This window comes from Schistocerca gregaria, chromosome 1, assembly GCF_023897955.1.
Source record: "Schistocerca gregaria isolate iqSchGreg1 chromosome 1, iqSchGreg1.2, whole genome shotgun sequence".
Lineage (NCBI taxonomy): Eukaryota > Metazoa > Arthropoda > Insecta > Orthoptera > Acrididae > Schistocerca > Schistocerca gregaria.
In genome coordinates, this window is record NC_064920.1 from 990,859,582 (window position 1) to 990,874,194 (window position 14,613).

The window sequence follows — 14,613 nt, forward strand, 5'->3', positions numbered from 1 at the left end:
CTACATCTGCACCTGTTCTCACCGAACATCGTAGGGGACATCGATTAGCATGGACGCAGGAACACCACCATTCAAAGCTGAATGCATGGGAAACTGCCGCCAGTACAGAGTGGTATACGTAAGTGATAGGACGCTGTTACATCGAAAACGACATGTAACGTTTGCCAATGCACTGCAGACAACTGCTGCAGTTATTATAGTATGGACGATTTTCACATGGGATGGTATGGTACCTTCTGTACGTTCATTATTATCTGTCTCTGGAAAACGACATCGGAACTTATCACCCGACACTGTGTATCCATTTGTTCACCTACAGCAACCTGGAAGCGACCTGTATCGTAAGAAGAGTAAGACGTCACTCCATCGAGCCCGAACTGTGTCACAATGGTTTGTCGAACACTGCGGGACATTGAGGGTGCTTGTGTGGTTCTCAGGTGGGACTTGACCTCAATTACAGCGTGCACATCTGTGACGCCAATGAGAAAGACGTTAGCATCTTGGACACAGCTCCCAACTTCCATATGCCGTTAGCGGCGATTGATCGGTCACGGATCAGGATGGCTGACTAATTATAGCGCTACATTGTCCTCCGTGAATACCAAATATTTACTTGTAACTAAATTTTGTGCAGGTGGTGCCCTACAGACCTGCGAAGTTCATAAATATTTCACGAAAGGCCATACTTGAGAACCATCAAGAGGTGGTGATGAAATAAACCATTACTGCCAGTTTCGATCCACCGATCATCAGGTACCGTAAAAATTATTTAAATCAGCCTATACGGCAACATACTTACTGTGATGTCCAAAATAAAATTGCAAACAATCGTTAAGCGTCACTGAAACATTATTTATTTAATTGTTACGGTGTATTGATAATTATTACTTTATGGAGCGTCTGCAGCAACTAAATGAAACACAATTTTAGTGCCAATTCATAGTGCTGTGAAATGTGGAAAAAAACCGCAAACTGGCATTTAGAAGAAGAAGAAGAAGAAGAAGGAAGAAAAGCAACAACAACAAAAATGCAATAGGAGCGTAATATGTAGGAAATCGTCCACGCAACCTGCCACTGAAGATGCCTTGCAGAAAATAAAGGCGAAACGCGTATGGCACTAAAATTGTGTTTCATTCAGTTGCTGTCAGACGGTCCATAAAGTAATAATTATCAGTATACCGTAATATTACACGCAACTGTGGAAGACGGGACTACAAAAGTTGAAGTTACTTATTTGTTTTTCAATCCATAATAAGGAAGCTGTCGTACGGACTGATGTAAAGAATTTTGTGGGTGAGGATGATCAGTTGAGCCCACAATGCAGGAGGCTGCACCATTTTGGTTATCTGTCTCCACTTGGCGCAAGTTTTTGCGTGGTCAAGATGGAGCCGCGCCATCTTGGGTATAATATGGAGGTTATCTAGCCAACTTTGCCTCGGTCTCCCAATAGGTCGTTTATCATCAACTTTGCACGAAAGTCCACGTTTGGCTATTATTTCTTGACCTATTAGAAGTACATGTCCATATCACTGTAGACTGCATTCCCTCATCTTCTCAACTACAGGTCCTTTTCTGTACCATTTGCGAATTTCATCATTGGTTTCATGATCATGAAATGGTAGTAAAGGTTTACGTCAATAGCTACGCCTGGTAGTACTGAAATATGACTTTCCTAAAATTTTAAGTAAAGATTATACAGATACTTGTACAAAGCTGAGGGAAATCGCGGTCGAAATCATTATTTTATTGCAGTTGAGGACTGCCGAGACGTCACCTTGTTTACTGGGATCACCAAGTATCCCCGATGGTCAAACATCACAGCGTTCCACATGGCGAAGGCAAAATTTATTCCGTAAAAGCGTTTCGGATTTTAACCCGTAAACCAGACATGACCAAACACGCAACATTGCTGGCACCGAGGCTTATTACAAAACCTGTAGATCACGTAATAAAATGGTCGCTGTAACTGGAGCTCACCAGCTGATTCGTTCACAAAGAGCTAAGGAAAGCCCAAGTCCAAAGTACTAAAGAAAAGACATACTTTCCATTTACGAGGTTGCCACTCGAACACAAGGACAGTATACATGCTGTTAACGTGATGTCCAGAACGGCTTGTGAGGGTTAATTACAAACGCACGCAACTTGTACCACAGCAACAGTATCACAGAATATTGTTCTTCTCCTAAAAATTATAGATTTACAAGTTGCACACGTTCTGACATTCTAAAATTAATAACAATATTCTTAACAATAACTTAAATTTCTTTTTAATTATGTACTTTTAATCTGTTGCACTCATAGGAGAAAACTGTTCATGTCCAACGGTCAGGAAATTCTGAGGGCAGGGTTGGAGCCATCAGCGCTCTCTCTTGTCCCTCTTCCAGTTTTTGGTTACGTGTCTATGCGCCAAAGTAACATGTTTGACTAAGGTCCAGAGTAGTGGTCTCTACACTGTAGTATAAAGATTACGGGTTCAAAATCTCTGGCGCTCAGAGCAGTTTCTTTGCAATCACGGCGTACCGTCAGCAAACCACGAAAGATCTAGCGATAACCTAGACCGTGCTTTCGATGTCCAAAGGAGTGCATGCCACGAAGTTTCGTCATCATCTCAGCGAAAGCGACGACTGCAGTGCGTTAATTCAGTTGATATAGAGTGTATATTGCAGACACTGAAATTCAGTAGGCGCACTGATGCGTCCTCTTGTTTACAGCTTCGTTTCAGTGCTCGGGTCAAGGCTTTACTTTGAAAGTTAGCTTTACGTACAGGTTGTGGCAGTTAAGATAGATTAAGCCAGACGTAGACCATAGCAGACAATGTGACGAATTTTCCGACGTACGCAACTAATTTTGAACGTTTGAAGCTACCAGATCCTCTCCCCCCTTGAACCATAAACCTCACTATTGCACTTTAGAGTTAAAGAAAGCTTTAGACTGGAATACTCTTTGAACTTCTAAAGGTAATAATGGTAAAATGCGTGGAGCGAAAGGCTGTTAACAACTTGTACATAAACCAGACGGCAGTTACAAGAGGCGAGAGGCATGACAGAACAAGAGGCGAGAGGCATGACGGAGAAGCAATGGTTGAGAAGGGAGTGAGTCGGAGTTATAACCTAGCGGCGATGTTATTCAATCTGTACATTGAGCAAGCATTAAAGGAAACCAAATAAAAATTAGTAGTAGGAATTAATCCAGGGAGAAGAAATAAAAACTTAACATTGTAATTCTGTTAGAGAGCCGCGCGCGATTAGCCGAGCGGTCAGCCGGCACTGTAGTTCAGCGTGCTTGCTCAGAGGGTTAGCTACCCTCTGTAATAAAAAACTGAGTGAACGGATCAACAAAGAACCTGAACTCGGATGTGCGCTACGAACAAATTTATCGCCCAATATAAAGCAAAATAAGATTAAAAAAAAAAAGCGGCTGATCCCGGCGGAGGTTCGCGTCCTCCCTCGGGCATGGGTGTCTGTGTTTGTCCTTCGGATAATTTAGGTTATGTAGTGTGTAAGCTATAAGATTTCACACACATTTGAACATTTTTTCTGTTAGAGATATCAAAGGGCTTGGAAGAGCAGTTGAATGGCTTGGACATTGTCTTGAAGTGAACATAAACAAAACAAGGATAATGAAATGTAATAGAATTAAATTAGGTAATGCCGAGGGAATTAGATTAAGGAGCGAGACCCTGAAAGTTTTGCTGTTTGGGCAACAAAATGACTGATGATGGCCGAAGTAGAAAGGATGTAATTTGTAGACTGGTAATGGCAAAAAAAGCGTTTCTTAAGAAGAGAAATTTAACGCCGAATATAGATTTATATGTGAAGAAGTCGCTTCTGAAAGTACATTGCCGAAAAAATTTTAGTACAGGTTGAAAGACGACGTCGATTTTGATCCGAAGACGGCATATGTCACCTAGGGGATAGTAGATGTATTGATAATGGTTTCAGCGTCGTCCACCAACAGATAGGATAATGATATAGCTACCAGAGTGTCGTCTGTGTCTACGCTTTAGCAGGGAATGCTCACAGCCGGAAAGCTCAGTCTGGTGCAAACGTGTGAAGCAAGCAAGCAAGCAACCGTGTCACGCACTCGTGGTTCCTGCAGCCAAGTGAGCGAGTTTGAAGGATTTCGTTGAAAGTGTGGACTTCCAAGTGCGGGATTTCCGAGAACTGCCACACAATTCGGACGCGCTGCGTCGGTTGTGCAACGGTGCTGTTATCAGTGGTCACGTGAACATCCACACACCCGTGGGCGACGTTCTGAACGTCCACACAGCAAAGACGTCCGCCAGGATCGTCGTATCGTAAGGACAGCATGGCAGATCGTACAGCTGCCACAGAACAGATAAGATGGTTTGTGACATGAACATGTTAACATGAACTGTGACGAACCCGTTATTAGCGGTGGGACTGCAGGCGCGCGCACACCTTTAACTCGTCTTCCAGTCAGGCTACAGCATCGACGTGCACGGCTCGAATGGTGCGTGGTCTTCAGCAATGAAAGCAGAATCTGCCTGCGCACAATTGATGGTCGTTTGTGCGTACGACGCACACCTGCCGACCGCTGCCTCATAGAGTGTATTCGTCTAAGATGCACTAGTCCCCACTCCACGCCTTACGGTCTGGGGTGCGATAAGCTACAACCCTCGTTGACCTTTGGTGTTTCTGAAGGGGGCGTTAATCAGCGCTTGGAACGTGCAGAGTGTTCTTTTGCCATTCTTGCAACAGGGAGCTGATGTACTGTTCCAATAGAATAACGCTTGCCCAAACACTGCACTTGAAACTGACTGTTCTGCAAAACGTGCCGCAACTTTCCTGACCAGCACGATCTCCGGACTTCTCTCCAGTCGAAATCCAAATCCTTCAAATCGCTCCAAGCACTACGGGACTTAACATCTGAGGTCATCAGTCCCTTAGACTTAGAACTACTGAAACCTAACTAACTTAAGGACATCACACACATCCATGCCCGAGGCAAGATTCGAACCTGCCACCGTAGCAGCAGCGCTGTTCCAGACTGAAGCGCGTAGAACCGCTCGGCCACAGCGGCCGGCTGTGTCCAATCGAGCACGTGTGGGATACGATGGGACGAGAAGTGACTCGTGCGACTCGTCAGCTACCTCCTCTTAAAGGACTACGCGAACTGGCCGAGCAGGCGTGGCATGACGCATGAGTCAATACCTGCTACCTAAGAGCCGCTGGTGCTGTAGAGCTGTAAATGTAAACATTTCAGGTGCTCCGTATGCACTATTTTAGCAATAACTCTTGAGTGAATTGAAAACCTAAGAAACGAGATATTAAATTTTTTCTCGACAGTATGTTTATATTGAGTGTAACAATGTATGGAAGTGAAACAGGGACAATAAACAGCATAGACGAGAAGAGAATAAAAGCTTTGAAATGTGGTGCTACAGAAGACTGCTGAAGATTTGATGGATGGATCACGTAATTAATAAAAAAAGGTACTGAATAGAATGTGGGAAAAGAAATTTGTGCACAACTTGACTAGAAGAAGGGACCGGTTGATAGGATACATTCTCAGACATATCAGGGGATCAACAATTCCTTATTGGAGGGAAGTGCTGAAGGTAAAAATCGAACGAGAGACCAAGAGATGAATACTGGATCAGAAGGGTGTAGCTTGCAGTAGTTATTCAGAGATGAAGAGGCTTGCACAGTATAGAGTAGCGTGGAGGACTGCATCAAACTAGTCTTCGGACTGAAAACAGCAGCAGCTGCCGAATAATGATACAGACTTATGAAAAGTTAACTAAATACATTTTTTCCATTGCACTGGAAAGAGCCTTTGAAGAAGCCTTCAACGATACTATGTGTGTAGAACTTGATTACATTGTACTAGGATAAGAGCACTGTCTAAACCTACGCACAATTGCGGCTGAGGAACGGAATCTACTCAGTGGATAAAGATTTGGAAAATGCACTGAAATCAAAGGGAACTACATCGGAAAGCAATTGTGGTATTTGCCTCAAAGCACGACTTCTACAAGAGGCGAGGAACTTGGGGTGTGGTACACTTCGCCTGTCACCTCCTCTTCCCGCTTCTGCCCCTACTACTTCTAACAAGTGGAACCCTAAGGAAGTGACGCCGTACCATGTGGCTTTAAAGCACCTGGATCGACTCTACTCTAATAATAATAATAATAATAATAATAGTAGTAGTAGTAGTAGTAGTAGTAGTAGTAGTAGTAGTAGTAATTGCGTGTGTTTCAATGACCGGGTGCAAGTTTCTCAACTAGACGCCGCTTTGGCGACTAGTGCGTCCTTCACCTCCCCAGTTATCCAGAGAGGATCTAGAAAAAAAGACCAAGAGTTTAATGTGAAGTCCCAAACATTTCTGGCGACTCCTCACACACATCGTTGTTTAAAGGCAATATCCCCGTGGTTGGGCCAATATTGGCTAATGCGGACTCTTGCTTTCCAGACATGTGCTTTCCGGTTGTGCGACAAGGCCTGCCTGACTGGACCCTCTTCAAGGTGTGACTCAATCAGTTTGAAAACGAAGGGCCATGTCACGATCAAAACAATGGAAGTAGCTAAATTTGACTCACTAATTGAAATATTAAGCAATGAAATCTGGGTAAAGTGCACTAGTATTTGATAACGGATTTCAGATGTGATCAAGCACCAATTTAAAATAAAGTTACAAAATGACATCAAGGAAGACACTGCAAGTTTGAGATGAGCGACAGAGATAATAACAATGAATAACATGATGGCATGTTACCTTGCCTGTCAGTCGCAGCAACTGGCTGTGTTACGTGAGTGAGCGAGGCGGCCTTAGAGCAGGGATGCGCAGACCGCGGTCCGGAAGCCGTATGCGGCCCACCATTGGCCTGATGGTGGCTCCGGCCTCACCATTTGTCCTTGATTTTTTTTTACTTTAATTCTCAGCCAGAAAATAGAGGGCGGGCGCTTGTAGGACTCCGTTCCTTTTAAATCAAGCCAGTGTATGTGAAACATATTTATATCTTGCAGTGAACACACAGTGTGTTGTGGAGCGATAACTCTGTTATAGAAATAATGCAAAAGTCAAGATACTGTTTACTAGATCACCGGTTTCCACACACTAAAGGTGCCATCATCGGATCTGAATGACTTACGTATGTTAAGCTACATTCAGATCCGATGATGGCACCTTTAGTATGTTGAAACCGTTCATCTAGTAAACAGTATTCAAGAGATCTTGGCTTTCGAATTATTTCCACATATGTATATCTTTCGCGGACTTTAGGTAGTCACTGTGAGGGCGCTACAGTCATGGACTGTGCGGCTAGTCCCGGCGGAGGTTAGTCCTCCCTCGGGTATGTGTGCGTGTGTGTGTGTGTGTGTGTGTGTGTGTGTGTGTGTGTGTGTGTGTGTGTGTGTGTTAGGATAATTTAGGTTAAGTAGTGCGTAAGCTTAGGGGCTGATGAGCTTTGCAGTTAATTCCCATAAGATTTCACACACATTTGAACATCACTGTAAGGGACTACGACTCTACGTGTTGATTCCTCCAGGACACTGAGAAAAATGGGCCTGAGCGGCTCTGCTGGGTCCTTTTTAAAACTCCGTCCCAGCAATAGCACAGCAGACTGCCAGGGCAGGCATTGTTTCCTACTGTCACCATAAACGACCGTTCCTAGAAGTGGCCACGTCGCCTCACAAGTGAATTCTGGATGGACTCTACAAATCTGTTATGTTGCAATTACCTGGCTGGCTGGTCCTAAACGACTAGTAGATTCTAGGAAGGTACGAGCATACGTGGGCTCCTGGCGTCCTTCAGACCAAGGAACCTCTTTAACGGTCAGTGCCATCTCGGTGGCCACCAGCAAGTACAGATTTTTTGAAGTCTTTTGCATTAAAATTAACCTGGTCCAAAGCTACTCCAGTACAGAGGGGATGTTCCGCCTCACTCTCGTGTCTGAGACACACAGAAAATCTGGAGGCGAAGTTTGTTTCTAACTTAATTGCATAACAAAACAAATGTGGCGCCACAAAATTCTGGCCAGCTGTAGACTTGTGTATACGAATGGAGATGACGCCCTCATCAGGGTCGATGAGGCAGCAGAAAAGCTAGTTTCCTGGCAAAAAAGGCAGCGCGACCAGTTGTGTGTGATGCGGCGCTCCGGCGCTCAGCGTCACAGCACGGCAGAGCCGGGCTGATCCGGCCGCGCGGAACCGGCCCGCCAGCCGCGGTGAGCAGGAAGCCGCGCCCGCTGCATCCGCCGTGCACAAAGCGCGTCGCACGCCGCCGCTGCCGGTGGGGGAGGCAGCGCGTGCGCTGGCGCCTCGCATGTGCCCCGCGTGCACGCCGCCGGCCTTGACACGCTCCGGCGCCCACGCCGCGCAGTGCCGTGCCGGCCCGAACCACCTGGACAGCCGTTGACCGGAGCTGCATGCAGTCATTACAGAGGTAACCGGCCACCTGCTCAGGACTCGGCTAGCGCTCTCCAGCGTCAGCGTGTGGGCGCGAGCGTCACACTGGACGTCGTGAGCGGTCCTCCGTTCCAACTGCAATAAAAAAGACTGGACTGTCGTAGTCTCTACATTTCACACTACGTTATCTGGAGAAATACAGCGACCAGCCTCATTGTGTATAGCTTTATTTATGCCAAATGACGTTTCGGGCTTTCACCCGTCTTCAGTCTGTAATACTTCTGCCGGCCGGAGTGGCCGAGCGGTTCTAGGAGCTTCAGTCTGGAGCCGCGTGACCACTACGGTCGCAGGTTCGACTCCTGCCTCGGGCATGGATGTGTGTGATGTCCTTAGGTTAGTTAGTTAGTTAGTTCTTGGGGACTGATGACCTCAGAAGTTAAGTCCCATAGTTCTCAGAGCCATTTAACCACTTTTTTCTAATACTTCTACACGTTGGTTATACGAGTAAAATTTTCACTTAGTTAAACGTTCACTAATTGAACTAGTGCAGATGTTACCCTCTGAGAACCAAACTTTATAGGAATGAAGCTCAGACTGTGCGCTGCAGGAATTATCTTGTTGGTAGTCTAAGTTCGGGGTGGCAGTTATCTCTGAAACAACCGTTTTTTCCGTTACATCGTTTTTTTTCTCAGTTTACCCTGAGTATTAAAACCTCTCAAACAACCAGTTTTTGAAATAACCGTTTTTGGGGTTTTATTCTTATTATCTCCTGTAATAAACTTATAAATCGAACAAAGAGTGAAAAATGTTGACTGTCTCTGTTTCAAGGTACATACAATCAAAATATTAAATTAGATGTGCAAATAAAAGGAAACTTAGTCATTCCACCATTCGCTGCTTTTCTCGAAATATGCTAAGTGACTGAGTACTACAAGAAAATCACTAGTGTATTTCTGTTTATTCAAAATTTTTAGAAACTTTGTTCAAAAATCATTTCCTAATCTATATCATATCACTGAGCACTACGAATAATCAGTGCTCAAGGGTGAAAGCTGTCCGTTTTCAAAGGCTACAAGCAAATAAGGCATATTATACAGACACAGGCACTAAATCAGCTACTTTCTGTTTTTATTGTAAAATGTGAATGAATTGTCAAGTTTCAAGTTCTCTACTTACGTTGTTGTTGTTGTTGTTGTTGTTGTTGTTGTTGTGGTCTTCAGTCCCGAGACTGGTTTGATGCAGCTCTCCGTGCTACTCTATCCTGTGGAAGCTTCTTCATCTTCCAGTACCTACTGCAACCTACATCCTTCTGAATCTGTTTAGTGTATTCATCTCTCGGTCTCCCTATACGATTTTTAGCCTCCACGCTGCCCTCCAATGCTAAATTTGTGATCCCTTGATGCCTCAGAACATGCCCTACCAACCGATCCCTTCTTCTTGTCAAGTTGTGCCACATACTCCTCTTCTCCCCAATTCTATTCAATACTTCATCATTAGTTATGTGATCTACCCATCTAATCTATACAATTTTTCTGTAGCACCACATTTCGTAAGCTTCTATTCTCTTCTTGTCCAAACTAGTTATCGTCCATTTTTCACTTCCATACATGGCTACACTCCATAGAAATACTTTCAGAAACGACTTTCTGACACTTAAATCTATACTCGATGTTAGCAAATTTCTCTTCTTCAGAAACGCTTTCTTTGCCATTGCCAGTCTACATTTTATATCCTCTCTACTTCGACCATTACTTTTCAAGATATCTATAAATGACCCAGCAGATAACGTCAGAAGTTCCGTAAGGCTTTTCGGGGATGGAAATGCCGTGTGGCTAGGGCCTCCGGTCGGGTAGACAGTTCGCCTGGTGCAAGTCATTCGAGTGGACGCCACTTCAAATGGTTCAAATGGCTCTGAGCACTATGCGACTTAACTTCTGAGGTCATCAGTCAACTAGAACCTAGAACTAATTAAACCTAACTAACCTAAGGACATCACACACATCCACGCCCGAGGCAGGATTCGAACCTGCGACCGTAGCGTTCGCCCGGCTCCAGATTGTAGCGCCTAGAACCGCACGGCCACTACGGTCGGCGACGCCACTTCGTTAACTTGCGTGTCGATTGGGATGAAATGATGATGATAAAGACAACACAACACCCAGTCCCTGAGTAAAGAAAATCTTCGACCCCGCCGGGAATCGAACCCGGGCCGTTAGGTACGACATTCCGTCGCGCTGACTACTCAGCTACCAGGGGCAGACATTTTGGGGATTATGCTGTTGTACATACGCAAGTCGCAGCGCGCTAGGAAATTGTAGGAAAGTGTAGGAAGATCTGCAGAGAAACTACACTTGGTGGAGAGAGTGGCAATGGCAATTGACTCCCAGCATAAACAAATGTACCGTGTCGCGAATAAATAGACAGAAAGATGCCTTTGTGTATGATTACGCCATAGCAGAAAAATCACTGGAAGCAGTTACTTCGATAAAATATTTAGGAGTTGAGACAATTCTCGTCTATTGTTCCATCTCAAGTGCACGTTTTTGATCAGATTACATGTTTCGATCACTCTGGATCATCTTCAGATATAAATTGTTGACAAGAGTGTTTGCTGACACAACTACGTAGAGCTGAAGATCATCCAGAGTGATCGAAACTTTTAATCAAAGTAAAAATGTGCAACTGAGACCGAACAATAAACGTGAAACCAGTACAGTTGCTGAATCTCTAAAGACGATTATGTCGGCTGTAGTGGCATCTAGGAGTATGCGTACGGAGCGATTTGAAGTGGAACGATCACATACAGTAAATCGCGGGTAAGGCAGATGCCAGACTGAGAATTCTCAGCAAATGCGGCTCGTTAACAAAGGAAGTAGCTTAGAAAACAGTCGTTCAACCAATATTGGAACATGCTCGTCAGTGTGCGATATGTGCAAAGATAGGATTGATACACGAAACAGGGAAGATCCAAAGAAGAGCAGTACGTTTTGATACGGGTTAATTTAGTAAGCGCGAAACCGTCACGGAGATGCTCGGCCAATCTACTTGACAGACGCTGCGAGAGAGGAGTTTTGCATCACGAAATGGTCTACTCCTAAAGTTCCGAGAGCGTACTTTGCTAGAAGAGTCAACCAGTATGTTGCTTGCTCCTACGTATACCTCGCAAAAAGACCATGACGATAAAATTATACAGAGATGCGGGCTCACACAGAGGCTTACCGGCAATCGTTCTTCCCTCAAACAATACGCGACTGGAATAGGATAAAGAGGAAATAAGACTGGTACACAGAGTAACATCCTCCACAGACCGCAAGGTGGCTTGCGGAGTATATATGTAGATGTTCAACTGTCTCTGATCGTGACGTAGTTAGTCTAATCCTGTCCTAACGGTCCCCACGAGAGCGATGCGTAGGAATTTGTATTATATTCCTATAGTCTTAATTTAAAGGCAATTCCCGACTATTTGCAAGCAGGCTTTGTCGGGATACTTTACATCTATCTTCAGGAATCTGACAGTTCAGTGTCTTCAGCATCTACGCATGACACACTCCCGCTGGCCAAACAAACCTTTGTCGATTCGTGCTGCCTCTTTCTGTTTACATTCAATATCGCGTATGAGTCCTATTTGTTATAGGTCCCGTACACTTGAGCAGAATAGGTCGCCAACTAGGAATCAATCTTCTTTGTAGACTGATTACATTTCCTAAGTATTCTACTGTACGAGGTAGCGCAGTGGTTAGCACAATGAATTAGCATTCGGGAGGACGACGGTTCAAATCCCTGTCTTGCCATACAGGTTTAGGATTTCAGTGATTTCCCTAAATGGCTTCAAAGACAGAGATGTCGAGGGGATGTCGAACTCTAATCTTCCTGCGTTTACCTAGTATTTTACCAAAAAGCAAATCCTGCCGCTTCCTTTACCTACAATGAGCCTATTTCATCGTTTCATTTTATACTCGTGGACAGTGTTACAACGAAGTATTTGTAAAAACAATAATGACTTGTTGATACTGTAGTCATAGGACACTAAGTTTTTTTCGTTTTGTGATGTTCACTGAGCCGTGCTCTCTCCCAACTACGCGTTTTCGTGAACTTCGCTGCCTCTCTTTGTTTTCCTGCTCTTGTCGCGTTTACGTCGTCGTTCTTCCTCCTTCGACGTGTGCCATCAGTGATGCGTATCGTGTACTATCTTTGGTTTGGTGCATATAGTTTCCGGCAAGCGGATCTGGAGTGAGTCGGTCAGTTTCTGCGGACGAGGGAAGTTATCTCCGCGCTGTGCAGGCGGCTGGGGTCGCTGGCAGTCACTGTGCAGTGTCGGGGCGTGTGTGGAGCTTCCGATCGCTACGAGCTTCGTGGTTCGCCGACTCAGAACGTCAAAGTTGAGTAATGGTTTCAACTACCTAAGCCACGTCTATTCATGTTGTGGTGGTTCGCTTCGGTGGTTTGCTGCTGGGGAGGTTTTCCGGTGAGCAACACCGAGTGGTTCTACTGCTGAGATTTAGCTGCTATGCGGTGCAATTAAGTATTTTGGCTCACTACTATTTGAGTGTACCGGCGGAATTTTCTGCCTAGTGGCCGTTAGTGTTCCGGTTTCCTGCCCTGGCCACTAACGTAATTTCAGGCAGCGTCCTTTCCTCACCTGTCGCAAGTTGTTGTGTCGGTTTGTCCGTGTCTGCCCCCTGGTTGTGTTCTGACGGATCAAGTATAGTTGGACTCACCACCTGTCTCACCTAAGTGAACGAGGGCAGACCGACCTTCCTGGAGGCCTTCTATGTGCCACCGGTGTTTAATTATGTTGTCAGCTATTTTAAATTTTAGGCTTATGGTTGTTTGTTTTTTAAAATTATGTTAAGTTAATTTTTAAATTTATTTTTCAAGCTTAAACACTGCGGCCTCCTGCCTTTAAAGAGTATGGTAATGTATTTTGAAGTTTAATTGTGGCTCTCAGCCATTTGTGTTGCAACTTGCATATGTTGTCTTTGGGTTTTAAATTATTTAATTGCTATCTTACTTGAATATTGATTTTTTTTTTTAGATTTCTTCTTGGCCTTCCGCCTTTAAAGGTCTATGGTAATACATTCTAAAATTTTGGAAATTAATTATGGCCCTCAGCCATTTGTATTGCACTATGCGTATGTTGTTTTGAATTGTTCTATTGCTATCTTAATTGGATTTTTATCTTGTTACAACTTCTTGTTGGAGGCCTTCAACCGTGAAAGAGTTGCTAAATTACAATAAATGACAAATAGAAGCAGAAACTGACCTTAAGTCGTGGCCCTTTCCACAATCCTATTACTTGTTCTGCCCAACCGGTTTAGCGGGTGTCTCACATTATTACGTTTCTGATCATTTAAATTAAGTTGTCGCTATTTCCACCAAGTTGTCGCTATTTCCACCATTTTGAAATCTTATCAAGATCTGAATGAAGATTCGTGCAGCATTTTTCAGAGTACTCCATTACACATACCTACATCATCTGCCAAAAGACTGTGGTACATTGATTGATTGATTGCCTTAAAGCGTTTATTAATGATTGTCAACAGGTGCAATTTCGAACCTTACATGTTCGTATTCGAGCCAGTCATACTGAGACTACAAAAAACAGTGCATAGTTGTCAGTGAATAGTGAATACAAATATGGTATTAGAACACAAAGTTCAAATCTAATGGAAATTAGTTATTAGAATATAAATATACCTGCACTGACAGTGCATGATCTTAATAACAAACATCAAAGTGGCAACGCTTGCTTTACAAATGTTTGCAGAATGAATGCCACAATCCACACGCCTCTTACCAAGTCAAAATCAACCTGGAGGTTAACATAGCCGACAGCACCAGGAAATTTTCGATGGCGCTAGTGTCGCGCTTCGCGTACAAGAGCACGTCCGCAGCCAATCTGCTAGTCGCTTTTTAAAATGGGGATGCGTCTAAGCATCTTTATTACTCCTGACATCAATACATTGAATAACAACGACAAATGTACAAATACTAGTGTCGCGTCTACTCGTTACCCATTTGAATAAGACGAATCCTCCATTTATACCGATCCCTTGTCCGTTGTAGCTAGACTATGGGTGTTTCGTTTATTCAACTGCGCGTCCGTCCATCCATCTTACGCTCCTTAACACAGTCCACCATTGTAGAGTACCTTTGGCAACTGGCGCCTTGTGCACTAATCCGGTTGACAGTGTCTATGCAGAAGGTGCCGAACTACCACTGCCATATCGGTATGATTTCCTCC

General features: G+C 44.2%; 1 protein-coding gene across 11 annotated transcripts in view; it reads left to right on the forward strand.

Moving 5' to 3' along the window:
* The window catches only part of LOC126278161 (skin secretory protein xP2-like), a 522,599-nt gene that overhangs the window by 90,563 nt on the left and 417,423 nt on the right, over positions 1 to 14,613 (forward strand). Inside the window, exon 1 of one of the 11 annotated variants that reach the window (XM_049978193.1) lies at positions 8,132 to 8,406. The exons of 9 other annotated variants lie outside the window; for them this stretch is intronic. The gene's annotated coding sequence lies outside the window, so the exon portion shown is untranslated. Of the gene's footprint in view, positions 1 to 8,131; positions 8,407 to 14,613 lie in introns of those variants that run through there. One more of the 11 variants, XM_049978171.1, reaches the window with a different exon arrangement.